The following is a 13,572-nucleotide window of genomic DNA, read 5'->3' as shown; positions in this document are numbered from 1 at the left end:
ATAAATTTGTTTAAAGGAATCATTGACTCGAGAATAAAGATATTGTCATTCATGTGGCATTGTAAAGTTATGAACTTAGTAAAAAAAAAAGGCTGCAAATTTCAAGATAAATATATTTGTTATGTATCTACATGTTCTGTCTTTAATAAAAATCCTTATTTGGTCTTATAATAATATGCATTATTTTTTTACTCTTTATCCACCACGATTTCTCCATGGTTGATATGAATAATGAATGTGTCGTTTTCTGTGTAGTATTTTAGATTAACTCAGTAAAGATCTTTATTATTGTTGATTATTTAAATTGTTTGAAGCAAATAATAAAAGCAAGAAGATCACCAAACAGAATAAGCAATCATCTTTGGATCAATTTAGTCTGAACAAAATCATTCGAAAATGGATATTAATATATTATAACAAAAGGACTGACCGTTCGGTTGAATGATCTTTCTCCGGAATATAAACAGAGGATCGTAGCTGACATTGTTTTCGTTTGAAGAAAGACAATCTTTGATACTGCTTAGTCTTGAATGAAGAGAAATTGCACGCATAAGCAAAAACCGAAATCATGCACCGTATACAGGAAGGACGGCCGTAATCGTTTTGCGATAGCCGCATATGCAATCTGTAATTCGGTAGACCTGGACGAGAAATGATCGAGTTCATCCATTACTTTCTGATCAACCTAGAACCGAGGGAGAGATTGAGATCACGCGCAAGAGATGAGCGGGAAGAAGGGTTTAACAGAAATTAGGGAAGAATGAACCTGACCTAATTTGCTTGCTATTTTTACAAAATATTATTTCGAATTAGTTCTAATGGGAAAATTAATTATAAAAAATTGTATTGTTTTATTATTAATTTTTTAAGTGAAATATCAATCAAAATGAATTAAAACTAATTTTATTTTTTTTAAATAAGAAAAATTAATAACATAATTAAAAAATTAAATCATTTTTTTTTGTGAAGAGTCTAATTATATCATTGATAATTGATAAAGGTGACATTTTTAAGTTATTGCCCATCAAACCAAATCAAAATTCAACTAAATGTACCCAAAAAAATTTAGGATTAGTTGATGACAGGGATCAAATCAATTATAATGATATTTCACAAAATACCCATAGGCAGGAAATGGTAAAATACAATAAAACAAACAAAGAAACATATTTATGATTAACTTAAATATGCAAGACTCCATTTGATTTAATCGTGTCAGATTACATTCTTGAAAGATTTGAGGACTCGGTGAGTTTGTTCTAATATATTATTATTATATTTTGTATGATGTCTCCGTTTAAACTTAAAACGTTTCTAGATTAAATTGAACTTGTGATCTTTTAGTCTCTTAAGGCAACTTCTATCACTGGGCTACCTTAGTGGGATCATGTATCGATAAGCTTTTTTTTTTCTTATATTTTGTTATTGTGTTTATTAAATGAATCATTTATAATAGATTAACATTTTTAAGAATAAATAATAAAAAATTAACCTAGCATGTGTCATGGGCTAACAATGAAGAACTTTTACATCTAAGAATACTGTTATTAGGATTTCGTAGTAAATAAATGTGAGATTCAAAAATTATAGTTCGAAAAGAAAAGAAAAAAAAAATTAATGTTGAAGGGCTAAAAAGTTTAGCTTCTATGAGGACGGAGTTGATGGAACCGGTAATCCTTATATTCAATCTATTTATTAACTTTCCTTAAAGAAGTAAAGATTAAAAAAATAAACTAATAACAAAATTACATATTTTTTTTTTATAGGTACAACAATGAATGATAATTATAAATTCTCATGGGCGGGTCAGGCACACGGTATATCTTTACTCTCGATTTTATAAAAAAAAAAATAATAAATATAATTATATATATATCATAACCAATATATTTTTAAGTTTTATGTATTTATAATAATATGTTTTTTTAATATATTATAATATATATAAAATTATTTATAAAAAAATTATTATTTTACAAAGTGCTCCGAATAACCTAAAAGATGTGATAATAAAAAATTCAAATAGAATGAGACAGAATGATAAACATATTCTACATACTGATCATGATATATTTTTATTGGTTATTAAGAAAATAATACAAGAAATAACACGATAATAAATAAATATATATATATATAGCAAGTCAAAAGTAATGATATAATTATTATTTATTAAGGAAATAATATATATTCTTATATATATCATGTCCAAAGAAAGAGACTGATTTAAAAAATAATAATTATGCATATTGTCAAATATTGTCGCAATCTTTTGTATTTTATTATAAATGAAAAAAAAATAACAAGGAAGAAATTTAAGTTTTATTTAAACAATGTTATATTTTATTTATATTGGAATCATAAATAGGCATTTTACAATTTTCTTTTTGAGAAGTCTCGAAGTTATGCGCGGTGATAGTTGACCACTGTCCACTTATTTGAGTTAGTTAATATTAAAACTTTTTCATTTTTTAATGGATTAGAAAGAAATTATATTTTTTTAGATAATCATTGTAGACCTTTCAAAATAATAGGCAATGTCAATTTTTTTGGTTCGATTGAGACCTCATTTTTTATTTTACTTTTTCATATAATATATTATTGTTATACTTAAATAAATCAATTATTTTATTCTTAACTAGCCAAGGAATTTAATTCTCTTTACGCGTCTTTGCGAAAAAGAGCTTGCTTGTTGTATTTTATTCATATATATATATATATATATATATATATATATATATATATATATATATTATTCTTTTATTGACTTTCGTAAGGGTCCATCTTATATTTAAATATCAAATCAGACAACCTAAATATATGTGTTCTTCCTTTCCATATTATTTTTGGTTGTGTTATTAAGGGTTTAAACATAAATGAAAAAATTCAACCAAATCAATGAAAAACAATTATAAATCAACTTAATCGAGTTTTGGTCGGTTCATAATTATATGTATAGTAGTTTCTGATAAAAACTGATGGTTTAATCGAGAAACTGTATATCTTTTATATAATAACGTTTTTAAGGGTTTGCACGTATATTTATTATTTTGTAATTTTTAATTTTATAAATTTTTCTTTTTTTGACATATTTTGGAACCGATCAAATTAAATAGACTTTCAACTGCACACCAATGGAAAATCGGACAACAATTTTGGTAAAAATTGACCAAATCAAACCGCTTTCGACAATATTACCCAAAAACTTCCCTTCTTATTGTTGACAAAAGGAAGATCAATTTAAAATAATTGCATAGATGTAGTGGAAATTTTATGTAAACAATAGAAAATAAAATGTTCTCAAACTTAGTTTTAAAAGCGCTTAAAAGATTTATAATAGTATTGAATTTGATTCTTAAGAATTCAATTCCGGAAAAAATTCAAACTTTCGTCCTATTTAATGCTGCAATGTTATTTACAAAATTATTTCAAAATTCTTTCGCAACGTTTGAAAATAGTTATTGATAAGATTGTAGGATTAGGGCAATCAACATTTATTCCCAAACGCTCTATTTCCCATAACATCCTACTCATGCAAAGCTTATCGAATTGATATGGCAAGAAAAACATATCGCCACGTGTGGCTTTCAAAATTGATATTAGAAAAAAATTTGACTCGATCAGATGGGGATCAATCCACGAATTCCTCATTGTTGCAGGTTTTCCAATCATTTTCATTGATTGGATTATGCAATGTGTTTCCACTCCTCACTTTGTTGTGAGCGTGAATTGTATTCATGGAGGCTTTTTCAAGGGTGAAAGGGGAGTAAGGCAAAGAGACCATGTATCTCCTTACTTATTCGTCTTAATAATGTAAATTCTTGATTGTATTTTAAAATGCTTCTAAGAAGTCGTCATTTCAAATTTCACTCGTACTGTAAAGAAGAAGAAATAACTCATATATGTTTTGCAGATGATTTATTTTTTGTGGATTATGAGGATGTTGAATCTGTTAGTATAATGAAAGAAGCTCTAACAATCTTTTCGAGTATTACTGGTTTATACATCAATGAGGACAAAAGTCAGGCTTTCTATGGAGGGGTTAATGAAGAAAGGAAGGAAAACATATTTAATATTATGGGAATCAGGGAAGGTGAACTACCAGTGAAATACCTTGGAGTACCCCTATCATCAAAACAACTCTGATATAATCACTTCAGACAACTAGTAGAAAATGTTAGAAATTTTGTCTTGGGTTGGGCTACGAAAAAACTGTCTTATGCAGGTAGAATCGAGCTCGTTAAAAGAGTCATCTTTGAATTATTAATTACTTGGCATAATAGATAGTCATCCCAAAGAAAGTAATGGCTAAACTCGATAGAATCATGAGAGATTATATCTAGGGAACACAAGGCAGAGGAGGCAAAAAAGTCAAATGGGAGGATGTTTGTACTCCCATAGAAGAAGGCGGACTAGGAACAAAAAGTTATGTTGAATGGAACAAAGCCCTCGCCATCATGAGCTTATGGGAGTTGGAGAAGAAAGCGGACTCTCTATGGTCAAATGGGTGCATACAAGATTTATGGAAGAAGAACAGAGTATCTGAACACGAAACATCAATGAAAGAATGACATGGTCATTGAATAAGATCCTAAAAACAAGAAAAAATGTCTTTCAAATGGTTCAAACCACAATTGGAAATGGAAAAGGGGTACTATTCTGGCACGATTCTTGGCTGGATAATATTCTCATTATATTCAAAGAAGAAATGCAAGGAAGCAGAGTTAGAAGAGAATACATCAAGTACACATTTAGAGACGTCTATGAAGGTAAATGTGATTCACTTCTGAGGCGTAATCCAGAAGGTGATAGAATCCTAAACCTAATGAGGCAGAAGCAACTTAATGAAAGAAATGATGAAATATGCTTGAAAACAGAAAGCAACGAGAAGTTCATTACAAGAAAGGCATGGGAAATGGTTGGAACAAGAGGACAAGAGGTGGATTGGCATAATGTCGTATGGTCTCCAAAGATTATTCTTCGTCACCAATTTATTCTCTGGTTGGTATACAGGAAAAGGTTGACAATAAAAGACAGAATTCAAAAATACATAAACATTCGTGATATCAATTGTGTCCTATGTTCGGGAGTTGAGGAAAACATAAACCATTTATTTGAGGAATGCTCTTTTGTAATACAAATATGGAGAAGCTATGCTGCAAACATTAACATCATCAACTTTCCAGGAACATGGGAAGAAATCCAAGAATGGATGAAGAATAAAGCAAAAGGAAAATCCTTCTATTTAAGTATGTTGAAATGCTACTTTGGAGCAGTAATCTACAATATCTAGAAAAAAAAAAGAAATTCAAGAACTCATAGTGGAAGAAGTAGAACTGCTGAAGATATTTGGGAAGATATAAATTCAGATGGAAATGCACTCATTCAATCCTGGAGAGGAATCGAAAAGAATAAAGAGAATAAAAAGCTCTACCAGATATGGGATATTTCATTTGAGAAAGTCACAAGTAAAATCAAAGTAAAAATGCTATAGACGTTAATTGATTGTTATTGTTGTCTGTAATTCAATTATTGTTTCATTGTCAAATCTAGAAATTGTCTAGATCTGATCTTAAACTTTTGTATTTTTTTCCCTCTTTTGGGTTTTTTTAATGAAATGACACTTAGCTGTTTTAAAAATAAAATAAAATAAATAATCATGTCATCCACATACAATAAAATAAATACATGCACGGAGTCTATATTCTTGAGGTAAAGACAATGATAAGAAGAACTTCTTTTAAACATCAAAGATTGCATGCATTTATTGAACTTGATATTCCATTGCCTAGGAGATTGTTTTAAACCATACAAGGCTTTTTTTTAACAAATAAATATGATCATGCAACTTGGGGTCAACAAACCCCTCAGGTTGATGCATATAAATATTCTTATCAAGCTCACCATATAAGAAAGCGGTAGTAACATCCATTTGATTCAATTCCTAATCAAAGTGAGCAACTAAAGCAAACATGATTCTAAAAGTAGTGAATTTGACAACAGGAGCGAAAATTTCAGCATAATCTATTCCCACCTTTTGAGTAAATCCTTTGGCTACTAACCTAGCCTTGAATCTAACTTTTTTAGACTCTTGTTTCACCTTATACAACCACTTACAATCCACTAAGGAGAAATTATGAGGCTTAGGAACAAGTTTCCAAGTATCATTGATTCTTAGAGAATTCATCTCATTATTCATAATAACAATCCATTTAGTAGAAAACTTATACCTCAAAGCTTCTTTGTAAGAGCTAGACTCATTACAGTCTAGGGATTCAAACATGTTAAAAGCTAATTCATACATATTACAATTATTCAAATTATCATCCTTAAATTTAGCAGGCATTTAACAGTTCTTCTACTTCTAACCCTAGCAAGTTGATAGTCATGCAAATCATCAGACAAATCATGTGAATTAGACAACACATTTGAATCATTCAAATCATCAAGAAAATTATGTGAATCAGACAAAACATTTAAATCATACAAATCATCAATATCATGCACATTATCATGCTCCACCTCATTGAGAACATTCATATCATGTTCAGCAGGTTGATCAAAACTACAGGCACATTGTTAGGATTGACGACACCAATAGAGACGAGGGTCTGACTATTATTGACGACTTCAGATAAACAGTTTGATAGAAATCATGTTAGGGATTAATATCTTTTTCTATTCTTCACAAATCTTTGCAAACTCTTGAACGATTCAAGTGCGGAAACATTTGCTTAGGTTTGAAGCTAAAAACCAAAGAAGGAGAAGATGACAGAATGTAAATAACACAGCAGATTGTTTATGGATGTTCGGAGCAAACTCTCCTACGTCACCCTTCTTCCAACCACCGGAAGGATTCACTATACTTTTCAATCAAATACAGTTAGTTGACTAGCTAATACTCTGTTGAACAGAACAGCCTCTATTCAACTTACAACATACTGTTAATGACTATCAAATAGTCCAGTAACTTATTTCTCAACTTCACGTAGTGATTTACAAAATACACTTGAGAATAAAATATCTAGAGAGAGAGTAAGTTGATTCAAGAAATCAAGCTTCAGGAAATCTTTTGATTCAATGAGAGAGAAAGCTTAAGCTTCTGTCTTGTTTTTTTTCTTCTCTTCATCTTCATCCTTAGGCAGCAATATATTCTTGAAAAGCTTCAACGGTCGAATCTTCCTTTTGGATACGTGGCAAGTATCCATTGGAAGGCCGCCCATAGTACACAAGTACAGCAGGCACTATGCATATGCGAACGTGGCCATACCAATCTGGTAGTGGCCAAATATTCTTCTGAAATTGTCCTGCACAGAACAAATAGTGGGAAGAATAATTACTTACGTGACATTCATCAATTGGTTACAGCTGACTGTCGTACTGATCTTCACAATAGAGAGGAGCAAGAGTAGCGTATAGCTAGAGCACGTGGGTAGGTGAAATGCTAGATTCAAGCGTACTACTTAAACTGAGCATTAGACGTATTTCAATTAGACAGAATGTAAAAATCAGTCTAATGAAATTTAAACATCCCCGTCTAATAACATAGTCTATTAGATCGCCTGGTCTAATAGAATTAGACTTACGTCTAATTGCAATCACTTCAGACTAATCTGAAGGAGTTAGTGTCACACCCAAAATTTCATTTTAGACCGAGTAAACTTCGGTTTTGGCAGAAACCAAAGGCCCGGGTCAAATCGGGGTCGGGGCCGAGGTTAAATCTATGTCACGACCGAGGGGGTTCGACCGAAGGAAAATCTATGTCACGACCGAGGGGGTCTGACCGAGGTAAAATTTATGTCACGACCGAAGGGGTCCGACCGGGGAGTCCGACTGTTTATATTTTCCAGCCCTTTTTGTTTATGGCAAGCAGGTGACAATCAGGTGACGAGGCCTTTTTATTATTATATTATTTAACCCAAGTGATGACAAGCAGGTGACCAACCCTTTGTATTATTATATTATTAAACTTAAGTGATGACAAGCAGGTGACCAACCATCTTTTGTTAGCCCATGCCTAAGACAAGCAGGTGACCAGCCCTTTGTATTATTATATTATTAAACTTAAGTGATGACAAGCAGGTGACCAGCCATTTTTATTAGCCCATGCCTAAGACAAGCAGGTGACCAGCCCTTTGTATTATTATATTATTAAACCCAAGTGATGACAAGCAGGTGACCAGCCATTTTTATTAGCCCATGCCTAAGACAAGTAGGTGACCAGCCCTTTGTATTATTATATTATTAAACCCAAGTGATGACAAGAAGGTGACCAGCCATTTTTATTGGCCCATGCCTAAGACAAGCAGGTGACCAGCCCTTTGTATTATTATATTATTAAACCCAAGTGATGACAAGCAGGTGACCAGCCATTTTTATTAGCCCATGCCTAAGACAAGCAGGTGACCAGCCATTTTTATTATTATATTATTAAACCCAACAGGTGACAAGCAGGTGACCAGTTTTCTTTTAAGTACTATATATAGGGCACCCATTCCTTCATTATATTCTTTTCCACCATCTATCTACTAAGAAAACCAGAGGCACCCTTTTAGAAGCAAGACCATAGTACCTTTAGGAGCAGGATCATAACATAGCAGCAAGATCATCTTATAAGGCAAGTTCTTTTCTCAACTCATCTTTAGAAACCCACACTTGTTTATATAATTTGTATTTTCAAAGTATATTTTGTTTTCAAAGGCATGATCGATTTCAAAAGTAAGTTCTATTTTTCCAAAAGTATAATACGTTTTTGTGGACAATGAGTTATGAACTGGATGGATCTGGGCAGAAGGCTAGCCAGGTTGAGCTCTGGTAGTCTGAAGCCAAAATATGTGCTGGGGTTCTATTGGGACTGGACTTCTGGGACGAGCTTTAGAAGATCCTACCCACACAGACAAATGTCTATTCAGGTTGTGGACTTTAGGGATAGACTCCGATGAGTGCCCTTCCAACTATGTGCTCAACAGGTTTCCTAACTTTCAGGATCAGCTCTGAAATGTAAAGGGCCAATATGTGCTCAAGGATGTTTCTGTTCTAACCATTTTATAAATAGTTTTACAAAGGCAACACATCAATATCAGTCAGCTTTTACTTGTCTTTTTATATACTCTTCAAAATATGTTTACTGAGTCTTTAGACTCACTATACTTGTGTGGTGTAGGTACACAACCAAATCATTTTGTTGATCCATGAAGGGAGGCTTGGAGGGTGTGCAGGGTGCAGGGGAGGCGTGTGTGTGTGAGGAGGGACAGATGTATTTCAAGTGCTTTTAAGGTCTGGCACTTAATGACCCAACGTTTTATATTTCAAGTGCTTTTAAGGTCTGGCACTTAAAGACCAATGTTTTGTATTAAGGAACCAAGTTGTAATTATTTTTAATGAAAAGGGCCTTTGTTGTTTTTAAAGGGTCTGGTTTTGTAATGACAATCATAATTTTATAACTCTTCCGCAAATGTTTCTGTTTTCCGCTTAAATACATACGTTTTTAAAAATCTAGCACTCGATCTAAGTAAAGTGAGAGTCAAGGTTGTTACAGTTAGACTCACGTCTAACTTTCACTTAATTAGACTACACGTCTAATTCCACAGAGTTAGGCTCCCACATCTAACATTAGACGTTTTTCATAAAATCGACTACACGTCTAATTCCACAGAGTTAGGCTCCCACATCTAACATTAGACGTTTTTCATAAAATCGGTCTAACTCCGCGTTGACTTTCAGCTGTGTCTACAAATTAACAAAACTCTAATTATTAAATTTGCACCTGATGAGATTTGAACCCAGGTCACTTGTATGACAGGCAAGCATACTTGCCACTACACCACTTAAGATGTTGATATCTAAATATATATTCATATATTTGATATGACTAACAATTATTGAAATTAGTTTTATCCAAAAACTATTTCATCAATCATCAAATCAAAATTGTTAAGTTATTTTTAAATCAATTAAAAATTTCAACCCAACAATTTTTCCCTTTTTGATTATTTAAACTAAATTATCAAAACCTGTTGAGTTCATTAAAAATTTCAACCCAACACACATGCTCCACCCTATTAGGAGCATCATTAACAGGAGTGGGGGACATATCCAAGCAAGGAAAATCATTCTCATTAAAGACAACATCTCTATTTATCACAATCATAAGCCCATGTTCACTCCTATTCCAAAGCCTATAACATTTTACCCCTTCAAGGTAGCGTAAGAACACACATTTCTTGGACCTAGGCTTCAACTTGTCAACCTTCTGATGCACATAAAAAATACAGTAAAAAACTTTCAAGTTGCTCAAATCAAGAGGTTTACTTGAAAACACAGATTAAGGACATTTCCCTCCTAAGAGAACATTAAGGGACAACCCAGATGAGCAGTAGTATGCAAAGCATCCTCTAAAAACTTCTTAGACAACCCAGATGACGCTAACATAGCTCTCACCCTCTCTAGAAGTGTCCTATTCATTCCGCTGTGGTGTATACGGCACAAACCTATGTCTTTTAATACCCTAGGTAACACATAAATCATTCATCTGTTTATTACAGAATTCAAGACCATTATCTGTCATAAGAGTTTTGATTCTCTTACTTGTTTGATTCTCAATAAAAATCTTCAACTCCTTAAACTTTTCAAAAACATCAGACTTATGTTTCAAAAGTAACACCCAAACTTTTCTAAAATAATCATCAACGATGGACAAAAAATATTGGTTCCCCCACGTGTAGCAATACTGGAGGGACCCCACACATCAGCATGCAAATATTCAAGGATATCAGTACACTTAGACACGTTTGGGTATGAGGTGATGGGAAAACTCACTTTATGTTGTTTTCCTAGCACACATGATTCATAGAATGGATGGTGGCAATTTATCACTACCAAAGTGACCACCTTTATAAAAAATTTATAGACATTTGTTACTCATGTGACCTAATCTATTATGCCGAAGAACAAATTTATCACCAATCATATAGTTCACAGAGTCACAAGCAGTCTCAGCATGACACACATATAGATTGTTCATCTTTTTAGTAGTAAAGATAACAAGAGACCCACGTAAATTTTCATAATACATTTCCCCCACTTTCCCTCTAAACCATCATTCTCAAGAGATGCACAAGACACCAAATTATAACGCAAATCAGGAACATGCCTCACATTCTTCAAAATAAACACAAAACCACAAGAGAACCTTAGGCATACATCACTTATTCCTAACACATTGCAATTTTTTGAATTTTCCCTAGACACAAAACCATGTACAATCTCTTTATAGTTCGAAAACAAATCTCTAAATGGAGTCACATGGAAAGTACAACCATAGTCAACTAGTCAATTAGATTTGCACAAAGAATCAGATAACACAGAGTTCAAGCTAGCATAATCACATAGATTATTAATCATAAAAATATCACCCATATTGCCCTCACAAACAACCACATTAACATTTTCAACATGATGATTTCTCTTAGGCTTAGGATAGTCCTTGATAAAATGACCAGACTCATGACAATTATAACACTTTCTAGCACTAGACCTAGACTTAGATTTGTTTTTACTAGCATGATGAGATTTCTTACCAGAACTCTCATTACTAACATTCTTTTGGGAACTCGACCTACCTTGTGATCTACCATTCACATGCACGACTTCCCCACCAGATTGTTTACCCCTCTCAGAGTGTCTCAAATCTAACTCCTTACTCTTAAAACCATTAACAACAATTTCAAGAGTGACACTGTCTCTACCATACTTATGAAAGACTTCACATCATTAAAAGAATTAGGAATAGCATTCAACAAGACAATGGGGGGCATACTCATCAATGTTCTTATCACCACACAACTTAATATAAGTTTAGTGAAAACATCCAGATTATCTTCATGTCATTGGACATATCCAATATAAGTTTGAAAAACTTTTCAAGTAAGAATATTTTATTAGGTAGAGAAGCTTTAGTATAAAGTTCAGACAATTTATCCCATAAGGTTTTTGAACACTCTAAATTACCAATTTTTCTCATCAGATAAATTCAAGTATATAGATGCACAAACATTTTCATTCATCTCACTATTTTTCTCAACGGTATCAGTAACAGCATAAACCTGACTAACAGCTTTAAAGCATTTTTCTGAATCAAGACACATTTTATTTTTTTGTTTCCAAATGCTAAAATCAGTTTTTCCGTCAAAAGGAACCATACCATATTGATTAACACCAGACATGCAATCAAACAAATTAAATGCAATCAGCAATCAATTGGCAGAAATTAATAGGAGGGTTCAAGATATGATACCTTGCAAAACTCATATAAAGTTTCGACTTACCCACCCCGTTCGGGGATTTGCTGCTTTTCTTCTTAGTAGTGGCACAGCGGCGACTTTGATTCTCAACGGTCGCGACAAACGCGACACTGACAACGGTTGAACAAGACAACAACTGCTTCTTCTCTAGAGGCGACGGTTTCTTCTTCCTCTAGTAGCAACAGAAGTAGAAAATAAAAGTAGCAGGATGAAAGAAGAAACAAATATGTGTTTATTGGTGAAGATAACTCATATCCTCCAACCCAATCTTAAACTCCAATTACAAACCCTAAACTCTAGCTCTGATACCACTATTGGGTGTGAATGCGATTGAAGTTTGGCTCAGTTCCTCTTGTTTATCGATTCCGTTGCACCACTACCTCACCAAAAGCGGAAACCCTTTCTCTAGTCTCCAAACACCACAAAGGAATTTGACGTCTGTCTCCCACCAAGAGAGTAGTATCTATTTATATTATTAGGCATAGTCTAGTAAGTGGGTTACTAGAGATTGGGCCACAATGTTGGGCCAACCAATACCCAACAAATATCATTTAAAATATCTTGAAAATGATTTGAACAAGTTAAAGGATGAATATGATAATGTATGGAATGTTTATGTTCTTTGATTTGATTGATACACGACACAATGAAAATGTATTGAGTATTTACGTTTCTTTTTAAAATCAGTCCGCATAGATCTTTTACTATCTTTTTGTCTAATTGTATTGAGAGTTCCATCTAATTTTCTCATTGAGAAACTATGAAAGAAATATACAGAAGTTTTCGGTGTCCGATTCTCGATTACACATGATAAATGATCTCAATGTTATGCCCCACGTTCCCATCTAAAATTCAGTCTCTACTACACAATTGTTGTTATTTATTTAAGTACACAACGATTTTATACTAAATAATAAATTAAAACCTAGGCATACTTCTAAAATATGACTAGGAAATCATGTCTGATATGTTCTTAAACATGTATCTAGGTCAATCATAGTTCATAGATAGAAGAAAAGCCCTCTCGCTAACATTCCTCTTTAGATTTACAGTCTGTCGCTTTTGACCAATCGGCCACAGAAGTGAAGTGTAATATAGCAAGAGATGGTGAAAATAGTTAGATACATAATGAGCTAATTGTCTTATGGTACAGACATGCCACATTACAACTTTTAAAACAAATGATACATAATTTTAAAAAATAATTATATAATTGCATGGAGTTGAAATGTGGTCTTTAATACATTTGAATAATTGATAGATTTTAATT

Source organism: Impatiens glandulifera, chromosome 1, assembly GCF_907164915.1.
Source record: "Impatiens glandulifera chromosome 1, dImpGla2.1, whole genome shotgun sequence".
Lineage (NCBI taxonomy): Eukaryota > Viridiplantae > Streptophyta > Magnoliopsida > Ericales > Balsaminaceae > Impatiens > Impatiens glandulifera.
Note: the sequence above shows the minus strand (reverse complement) of the source record.